The sequence below is a fragment of the Piliocolobus tephrosceles genome, chromosome 3, assembly GCF_002776525.5.
Source record: "Piliocolobus tephrosceles isolate RC106 chromosome 3, ASM277652v3, whole genome shotgun sequence".
Taxonomy (NCBI): Eukaryota; Metazoa; Chordata; class Mammalia; order Primates; family Cercopithecidae; genus Piliocolobus; species Piliocolobus tephrosceles.
Genome location: NC_045436.1, coordinates 10,201,352 through 10,212,600, shown reverse-complemented (window position 1 = coordinate 10,212,600; position 11,249 = coordinate 10,201,352). Strand labels below are relative to the sequence as shown.

Sequence of the window (11,249 nt, the reverse complement as noted above, 5' to 3'; positions counted from 1 at the left end):
TTACAATTGTTATACCCTCTTACTGAACTCATTGCTTTATTATATATAATGACATTCTTTATCACATGTTAAAATTTTTGTCATGATCTATTACATCTGATATAAGCATAGCTACTTCAACTCTTTTTCTGTTTCCATTTGCATGATTTTTTTTCTTTACTTTTAGTCTCTCTCTCTCTCTCTCTCTATATATATATATATATATATATGTATATATCTTTATAGATTGAGATTCATACAGTAGAGATGGCAACTTAAGTGAGATTACAGTGAAAATAACAAACACAAATAGACAGCAAACAAACAAACAAAAAAAATCCCTCTGCATTTTATCTCCATTCCTGTCCTCATTTTTGACTTTTTTTTCTATTTATATTGTGTTCTACTATTTTTTAAAAAGTTGTTTAGTTATAATTGATAGGTTTGTCTTTTAGTCTTCTTACTAAATCTTTGACTATTTTATACACCAATATTACAGTGTTAGAATATTTTGTATTAGTGCACTTGCTATTACTTGTGAATTTTATACCTTCAGAGGATTTCTTGTTTGTTAACATCCTTTTTTTCTGATACTGAAGAATTCACTTCAACATTTCTTAAAGGACTGGTCTAGTGTTAATGAAACCCTTCAATATTTTTTGTCTTGGAAAATGTTGCTCCTTTATGTTTGAAGGAAAGCATTGCTTGACATAATATTCTAAGTTGAAAGTTATTGTGTGTGTGTTTTTTTGTTTTTCTTTTTGTTTTCTTCCTTCAGCAGTTTGAATATGTTATTTTAATATTTCCTGGACTGTAAAGTTTCTCCTGAGAAGTCTGCTGCTAGATTCATCAGAGCTCCTTTGTATGTTATTTACTTCTTTGTGTTGCCACTTTTAGGATTATTCTTTATCCCCTGCCTTTGAGAGTCTGAATAATATATGCCTTGAGGTAATCTCATTTTGGTTGACCCTACTTAGTGTTCTATGACTTTCTTGTACCTGAATATTCATATGTTTCTCTAGGTTTGGAAAATTGTGTTATTATTTCTTTGAATAAACTTTCTTCTTCAATCTCTATGTTCTCTTTAAGGCCAATAATTGTTAGATTTGCCTTTTTGAGGCTGTTTTCTATATATTGCAGGCATGCTCATGTTTTAAAATTTTTTTATTTTTTCTCTTCTGGTATTTTTATATAGCTTGTCTTCAAGCTAACAAATTCTTTTTATGCTTGGTCAATTCTGCTGTTGAACGATGCTGATGCATTTTTCAGTTTGTTGATTGAATTTTTTGACTACAGATTTTCAGCTTGATTTTTAGTATTTCAATCTCTACTAAATTTCTCTGATATAATTCTGAATTCCTTATCTGTGTTTTCTTGAAGTTCATTAATAACAAATTCATTAATACACAAGAGGTATAAATGGACCAAAGCTGACACTTGTGCCAATCACTGAGTATTGGCCAATCAAATGTAGCCAACTGTTTGAAACTTATTCAAATAGGTCAAACACTGAGCTGTAACCAATGCAGCTGTTTCTGCACATCACTTCCATTTTTTGTATGTCACCTTCCTTTTTTGGTCCATAAATCTTATTCCACCACATGACTGTGCTAGAGTCTCTGAGACTACTCTGGTTCAGAAGGCCACCCAATTTGCAAATCATTCATTGCTAAATTAAGCTACCTTAAATTTAATTTGGCTAAATGTTTTTCTTTTGTCCTTTTAGCTCTGTCATTCCAAGACTGATTACTGGGGGAGGGGTCCTGTAGACAATGCAAGAATGTATTTTCTACCCACTTCAATGACTCTTTTTTTTGATACTATGTTAAAACCAGGTACTGTAATTGTTCACCTGATTTTGTTTCTTTTGAAGGTAATTTCTTGTTTATATAGTTGTTAAATTTTGTGTTCCTATAGGGGGACAATTGCTGGAGGGTTCCATTTTGCCATCTTCCTTCTAGAATTATATTCTTACTAAATATTTGCTGCTTTATCATTTCAAAAATTTAGCTTTATTTAGTCAAAAGTTATGCTTTATAGTTGACCTTTAAACAATACAAAGATTAGGGACACTGACCACCTACACAGTCAAAAGTCTATATATAACTTTTGGCTACTTAAAAAGTAAATTAACACAGATTTTGTATATGTATTATATCCTGTATTATTATAATACAGTAAGCTAGTGAAAAGAAAATATTAAGAAAATCATCAGAGAAAATATATTTCTATTTATTATGTAAAAACAAATCATTATAAAGATATTTATCCTTGTCATCTTCATGTTGAGTAGACTGAGGAAGAGAACAAGGAGGGAGGGGTTGTTCTGCTGTCTATGGAATGGCAGAGGCAAAAGAGGTACGGGAGGTAAAAGTGAAGGCAAGAGTGGCAGGTACACTCAGTGCAATGTTTATTAAAGAAAATTCTGTGTATATGTAGGGTCACACAATTCAAACCTGTGTTGTTTAAGGGGCAACTGGATAAGAACCATCTGGAGATTGAAGACAAAGTATTGTTTGGGCTTAATGGTGTCCTCCCTTAAGTACCCCAGTATGTGATAGTATTTGGTGATGAGTTTTTTTTTTTTTTTTTTTTTTTTAATGAGGTGATTAAGTTAAAAGAAAACCATTAGAGTGTGATCTGTAAAATCTGACTGGTATCCTTATGGAAGAGAAAAATTTGACACATGAAGAAACATCAGGATGTGCATGAGTAGAGAAAACACCATGTGAGGACACAGTATAAAAGTGGCCATCTCCTTTCCGCCATCTTTCCGCGCTGCCACAATGGTGCACATGAATGTCCTGGCTGATGCTGTCAAGAACATCAACAATGCCGAAAAGAGAGGCAAACGCCAGGTGCTTATTAGGCCGTGCTCCAAAGTCATCCTCCGGTTTCTCACTGTGATGATGAAGCATGGTTACATTGGCGAATTTGAAATCACTGATGATCACAGAGCTGGGAAAATTGTTGTGAACCTTACAGGCAGGCTAAACAAGTGTGGAGTGATCAGCCCCAGATTTGATGTGCAACTCAAAGATCTAGAAAAATGGCAGAATAACCTGCTTCCATCCTGCCTGTTTGGTTTCATTGTACTGACAACCTCAGCTGGTATCATGGACCATGAAGAAGCAAGACGAAAACACACAGGAGGGAAAATCCTGGGATTCTTTTTCTAGGGATGTAATACATACATTTACAAATAAAATGCCTCATGGACAAAAAAAAAAAAAAAAAAAGTGGCCATCTGTAAGTGAAAGGGAGAGACCTCAGAAGACATCAAACCTCTTGACACTAACTTTGGACTTCACAGCCCCCAGAATTCTGAGAAAATTAATTTCTGTTGCTAAAGCACCCAGTCTGTGGAATATTAGTTCTAGCAAACTGACACGGGTATCACCATAAAAGTTCATAATAACACAAAGGTATTTGATAAATTAAGAATAAATTCACCCAGGATACAAAGTGCATGTCAAAAAAGGTTAACATGTGTAATGCCAGCTCTCAAGTACCCCTCTTTCATTACAATAGCAATAAGTGTGCACTGAGGACAAAAATAAGACGTGCTCTGTATTTAAGGTATCTTGTAAAAGTAAAGTATCCTCACAAAACTTGGGTAGCTAACCAAATTCTTTAGAGCAGTGATTCTAGAAAAGCATTTCTCAAATTAGTTGCTGAAATGTTCTCCAGATCCAGCAAATGCTGCCAGAGGTCTTCAGTATCTTCCCGTTTCAATTTTTTATACTTAAGTCCAAATAACATGTTATAATAAATTGAATATGCAACTAGGCAAGATAAATTAGTTATCTTCTATTAAGGTGAACATTAAAGAGATTTTCAAAGATATAATGCACCACCATATTTCTCATTAATTTTTTAGAAATTTATAAATAATTGTATTTATTTAAAAAATAATATATATCTTAAGATTAGTATGATTTTTATTATTACTATGGAGTGAATTGATAGAAGAATATTCTAAACATTCTCAGTGTTAAAATCTATTACAGTAAATCTTGATAGATACAGTCAACATAAACAAAATATCTTTAAAGCATCTCAATTTTTAAAGGAGTAAGGATCTTGAGATTTAAAAAACAATTTTAGAACTGGTATTCCTGAAGTTTTTATTTTTCATATTGTATTTCTTCACCTTCACATAAATATGAAGGATAACAAGTTTCATCATTAAAATGTATATTTGCCTAAACCCAGTTATCTCCAAATTATCAAAATGATTCTCTAAAACACAGTTTTTCTAAAAATTGAGGCATTTATCCTTCAGAAGCATAATTAACTCAATTAGAGTCAGCACACTGATCAAGCAGCAAAATTGTTATAATTAAGAAATGTAAGTGTCCAAATTAAAAAAAAAAAAAAAAAAAAAAAAAAAAAACTTTAAAAAATTCAAAGAAATGGCTTTAAAAAAAAAAAAAAAAAAAAAAAAAAAAAAAAAACACTCTGAAAAATTTCCAGCATCTGCTTTTGAGAGACATCAGGAAATTGGTGGAATTAGGAACTCTAGCCTTCATGCTCCCAGTATTGGCAACCATCCACAGACATGAATATCTTTTTGGAAGCCACAGGGTCTAGTTGAGAGTTTCCAGCACCTCAGTGGGACCAAAAATCCAAGAATGGATTCATTGGAGAATTTCAGAAAACTGGTTTCACTTAACCTTTGTCACCTCTATCCTAAGATAGCACAGCTCAGTGCTGAGAGAGGTTCCCCCAGCCCACAATTTCTCCCACATTAAAAAGGAAAATCAAAGTGGACACCTGGCTTCCCAGCCTTGTTGGATGCTTCTTGGGATGCTCACTTCTGAATGTTTCAGGTAGGTCTTGTGGGACCCAAAATACCAAGAGAAACAGCATGGCTGAATCATTCGGGGACAACTAAGAGCAGTGAGAAGGGGAAGGAATGCACAGCAACTGCCCCACAGTTCTCAACAGCTGGTTGCCAATCCTACCAACGGGCTTGTGGAGTCCATCAAGAGGTCCATCTGTGAACCCCACAGGATGTCCTGTCTGAAGATCCCTTTGCCACAGCCAGATGATCTGCTCCCAACCTCTAGTGGGTGGCACCAGGAGCATCCCAGGTGTGAACCATGTGAGCTCCTGAAAACAACACACAGATTTCAACAGCAGGTGTGTATTGTTGCAACCAGCTCAACTCTGCTCATTTGGAAGAAGGCTCACAACCTTGAATACTTCAAGGCACTACCATAATGAAAATAAACAGGAAGCTATCAGCATTAGTCTTGGCTTTGTGAGGCTGAGTGAAGGCAAACAATCCTGACTTTGCCCCTAAAAAGGGTCAAGAAAAGTGGGGTGGGTGCATCAACAGGATAGGTATGAGAGACCCAAGAATGTCTAGCTGGGCTCATTGGTGAAGGTCATTCTCTCATTAAGCCAGTTAGTGAAGACAGAAATATAAGATGCCTCAATAACTGATGCTTCAAATGTAAAGAGAGTAATGTAACAATTTGTGGAACACAAATTGTTATGACGCCACTAAAGGAACAAAATAAAACTATAAAACTCCAAAGAAATGAGATCTATTAATTGACAAATAATTCAAAATAATAATCTTAAAGAAACTCAGTGAACTACAAAAGAACTCAGACTATTAAATATATTCAGGAAAATACATACTGAATGAGAAAATTCACCAAATGAGAAATACATCAAAGAGATATAAATCATTAAAAGAATTAAACAAAAATTCTGGATCTGAAAAACACAATGTCTGAACTGAAACATGAAAAAGATCTTCAAAACAGACTAAATGAAGCAGAAGAAAAAAATCAAACTTTAATACAGATCTTTTGAAACGATTTAGTTAGAAGAAAGCAAAGGAAAAAAGACTGATGAAAAAGAAAGCCTACTGGGCTTATGGAACAAAATAAAGTGAGCCAATATACACACTATATGTGTCTTGGTAGGAGAAGAGAAAAAGATCTGGAAAGCTTATCTAAATAAATAATGACCTAAAACTGAAATCTGGAGAGGAAAATGAACATTTCAATATATAAAGCCTAAAGAACTCCAGATAGATTGAGTATAGAGAGACCTTCACCATGACATATGAGCAATATGTCTAAGTCAAACACAAAGATAATTTTTAAAACATAAAGAGAAAAGTGAATCATCACATGCAAGGCTACCTTCACTATCTACCTACTAATCACTATCTACTAATCTAAACATAGGTTTCCCAGTAGAAACAATGCATGCCAGAAGTCAGTGGGATGATATATTCAATCAGCTGAAAGGAGAAAAAAAGACAAAACAGCAACCAAGAATACTATACCTGGCAAAGCTGCCTTTAAAAAATGAAAATGAGAGACCGGGTGCAGTAGCTCATGCCTGTAATCCCAGCACTTTGGGAGGCCGAGGTGGGTAAATCATGAGGTCAGGAGATTGAGACCTTCCTGGCTAACATGGTGAAACCCCGTCTTTACTAAAAAAAAAAAATGAATAAAAGAAAAAACTAGCCAGATGTGGTGGTTGGCGCCTGTAGTTCCAGCTACGAGGGAGGCTGAGGCAGGAGAATGGTGTAAATCTGGGAGGCAGAGCTTGCAGTGAGCTGAGATTGCACCACTGTACTTCAGCCTGGGCGACTGAGCAAGACTCTGTCTTGGAAAAAAAAGATGAGATAGAACACTTTCCAAAATAAATGAAAGCTGGAGAAATGCATTACCACTACACCTGCTTTACAAAAAAATGCTAAATGGAGTTCTTTAAGTTGAAATAAAATAATGCCAATTAGCAATATAAAAACATAAAGTGTAAAACTCACTGGGAAAGGTAAGTATATAGTCAAATTCAGAATGCTCTAATAGTGCAATGGTGGTACATACTTTTAATTCTAGTATATAAATTGTAAGACAAAAGTATAAAAGTAAATATAACAACAATAATCTGTTAATGGATATGCAACATAAAAAGATGTCAACTGTGATATTGATAATGAATAATGAGGCAGAAAAACATGTAAGTTTGAAGTTTTGTATCCAGTTAAGTTATCAGCTTAAAATGGTATTATAAGATTTTAGTGTAAGGTGCACAGTAATTATAAATAAAAATATCTTTGGCAGATACACAAAAAATGAAGAAGATTTAAAGAATACCACTATCAAAAAAATTATCACATCACAAAGGAAGCTAGCAAGATGGGAAGAAACGAGCTAAATAACTACAAAAGCATGAGAAACAATTAACAAAATGGCAGTAGTAACTCTACTATCAATAACTTTAATGTAAATAGACTACATTGTCTAATCAAAATATATAGAATAACTGAAAGGATTAAAAATAAGATCCATATGCTACATATGTGATTCACTTTAGATTTAAGAATATACATAGACTGAAAGTGATGGGTTGGAAAAAGATATTCCATTGAAATGGTATCCAAAAGCGAACTAGAGTAGTCACACTTTTCTGACAAAAAAGTTTTAAATCAAAAACTATCATTAAGACACAAAGTCATTATGTTATGATAGAAAGATCAATTTATCAAGAGGTTATAACAATTGTAAATATATGTGCACCAAACTATAGAGCACCAAACTATAAAAAGAAAATACTGATAGAACTGAAGGGAGAAATCAAGAGCAGTACAATAGTAGAGGATGACAATACTTTACTTTCAGCAATATATTATTCAGGTGGAAATTCAATAAGGAAACAGCGAACTTGAACAACAGTATAGACCACATGCACTTACTAGACATATTTGAAATATTCTATTTAACATCAGTAGAGTATACATTATTCTCAAGTGTACATGAAAATTATTCAGAATAATCATACATTAGGCCAGAAAACAAGTCTAAACACATTTAAGTATATTAAAATCATAAAAAGGTACTTTTTAACTACCAAAGTATGAAACTAGAAATTAATAACAGGAGGAAACAGGAAAAATTACAATTATTTGGTAATCAAGCAATTCACTCAAACAATTGGTCAAAGAAAAATAAAAATATAAATAAAAAATATATTGGAACAAACTAAATAGAAAATACAATATACGATATACTACAATTTATGAGATAAAGCAAGAGCAGTTCTAAGAGGGAGGTTTATAAATGCCTACATTAAGAAAAAAGAAAAATCTTAAATTTACTCTTCAAGAAACCAAAAAAATAATATCAGATGGAAGAAAATAGTAAACATTAGAGCAGAAATCAATAAAATAGACACCAGAATCAAAATGGAAATAATCAAATAAACTGAGTTTTTTTAAAAGAGATAAAATTGATAAAATTTTGTTAGATAAACTTAGAAAAAGAGAAGACTCAAATACGATTATAAATGAACTAAGAGACATTAGAACTGATACTACACCAAGTCAAAGGATCACATGAGAAAAATTTTATGCCAATAAATTGGATAACCTAAAAGAAATGAATAAGTTGCTATAGACATACAACCTATCAAGACTGAACCATGAAGTAATACTAATCGAAACAGATTATTAATGAGTGATGAGATTGACTCAGTAATCAAAAAGATTCTAATAACAACAACAAACTAAGATGTGATATCTTCACAGCTGAATTTTACCAAACATTTAAAGTAGAACTAATACCACTTCTTCTCAAACTCTTTCAGAAATTTTAAGCAAGAGGAATATTTTCAAGTTTATTCTATAGGTCAGCATTATCTTAATACCAAAGCCACACAAGGACCCTACAAAAATAAATAAATAAATGAAAAATTACAGGCCAATATCCTTGATGAACATAGTGTTTTAAAATCCTCAAAAAATACTAAAAATCATATATAATAGAACATTAAAAATGTCACACACCATGATCAAGTAAAATTTATCTCTGAGATGCAAGGATGGTTCAACATATGCAAACCAATAACTTTGACATACCACATTAACAGAATGAAGGATAAAATCATTTGATCATCTCAATAGATGTAGAAAAAGCATCTAATAGGATTTGAATTTGCTTAATGATTAAAATCTCTCAATAAATTATGTATTGAAGGAATGAACATCAACACTTTGTTGTAAAGGCCTTATATGATAGGCACAGCTAACATCATATTCAATGATGAAAGGCTGACAGCTTTTTATCTAAGATTAGGAACACAATAAAGAATGCCCACTCTCGCTGCCTCATAGTATTAAAAGTCCTAACTAGAGCAAATAAGAAAAAAACTGAAATAAAGATATGTATAGGTCAGAAAGGAAAAATTAAAATTGTCCTTGTTAGAAGATGATATAATCTTATGTATGTAGAATACCTTTAAGATGCCACCAAAAATCTATTAGAATAGATATAAAAAAATCTGTAAAGAAACAAAAGAATTCAATAAAGTTGTGGTACACAAAAGCAACATGCAAAAAATAGTTACATTTCTACACACTTAAAGGACCCATCTGAAAAAGAATTAACTAATTTCATTTACAATAGCACCTAAAAGGATAAAATACAGTGGCACCCAAAAGAATACAATAAAGTGTATTTAAACAAGGAGGTGAAAGATCTATACACTGACAACTATAAAACATTGATAAAAGTAATTAAAGTAACTTTCTAAATAAATAGAAAAATACCCACATATTAATAGGTTGAAAAATTAATATTGGTAGTATGTTCAGACTAATCAAAGGGAAATACAGATGCAATATAATCCCTATCAAATTCAAATGACATTATTTTACAGAAGTAGAAAAATAAAATAAAATTCACGTGGAACCACATAAGACTCTGTCTAAATTTCCAAAGCAATCTTCGGAAAGAGAAAAGCTAGATGAATTATACAAACTGACCTCAAAATATATTACAAAGCTGTGCTAATTCAAACAGTTTTGTTCTGGCATTAAAATAGGAACATAGAGCAATGAAACAGAAGGAGCCCACACATATCTAGTGAACTCTATCTATCCTCAACAAGAGTGCCAAGAATTCACAACAGGGAAAGGATTGCCTGTTCAGTAAGTGGTGTTGAATAAACTAGATATCAACATGCAAAAGAAGGAAATTGGACCTTTATTTTACACCCTACACAAAAATCAATGCAAAATGGATTGAAGATTTAAATGTAAACCTAAAACCTTAAAACTCATAGAAAAAATATATAAAGGGAAAAGCTCCTTGATATTGGTCTTGCAATTTTTTCAAATATGACACCAAAAGCACAGGCAACAAAAGCAAAAATAAACAAGTAGGACTTATGTCACACTAGAAAGCTTCTTCACAGCAAAGAAAACAACAGATTGAAGAGAAAACCTATTGAATGAGAGAATACATTGTGGATATTAATACTGGTAAGGGATTAATATGCAAAATATACAAGGAACTCATACAACTGAATAGCAAATAACCCAATTTAAAAATGAACAAAAACAGAATAGTCAGTAAATTTTTTTTCAAAAAAGGCATACAAATGGCCAGCAAGTACATAAAAAGATGCTTAACAACTATGCATTAGAGAATGGAAAATCAAACCCGCAATAAGATATTGCCTTATAACAGTTAGATGGCTACTATCAAAAAAGACAACAGATAAGTGTCAGTGAGGATTACAGAAAAGGAAACCCTTGCACACCATTGGTGGGAATGTAAAGTGATATGGTCATTATGGAAAACAGTATAGAAGATCCTCAAAAAATCAAAAAATGGAACTATGATATAACTCAGCAATCTCATGTCTGATTATCCAAAGGATAATCAGGAGCTCAAGCAGATATCTGCACTCCCATAGCGAGAATCTTCTCAATAGCCAACATAAGGAAACAATTTAACTGTCCATCAATGAATGAATGGGTGAGAAAACATGAAACACACACACACACACACACACACACACACACACACAAATGGAATATTAGTCTTAAAATGGAAAGTAATTCTGTGATTTGCAACAACATGGATAGACCTGAAGGACATAATATTAAGTGAAATAATCCAGCCACAGAAAGACAAATACTTACATGTGGAAACTAAAATAGTCAACTCACAGAAGCAAAGAGTAAATTGTGGTTGCTGGGGGCTGACAGAGAAGTAATTGGGAAGTGATGGTTAAACGTTTTAGTCATGCAAGAGAAGCAAGTTCTGAGGATCTTCTATAAAGATCTTCTATAAAGCATAGTGCCAGTAGTAACAATACTGTATTGAATACTCAAAATTTGGTAAGAGGATAGATCTTATGTTAAGTGTTCTAACAACAATAAACCCCTAATAATTATTATTATTATTATATTAATAATAAAATAGGTGAGAGAATATTGTGAGAGATGGACA

General features: G+C 32.6%; 1 pseudogene across 1 annotated transcript; it reads left to right on the top strand.

The window, feature by feature from the left end:
- The first annotated feature begins 2,762 nt into the window (after positions 1-2,762).
- LOC111548506 lies at positions 2,763-3,218 on the top strand (annotated as a pseudogene). Its single transcript, XR_002733448.2, has one exon. The product of XR_002733448.2 is annotated as a 40S ribosomal protein S15a pseudogene (transcript).
- Positions 3,219-11,249: the final 8,031 nt, after the last annotated feature.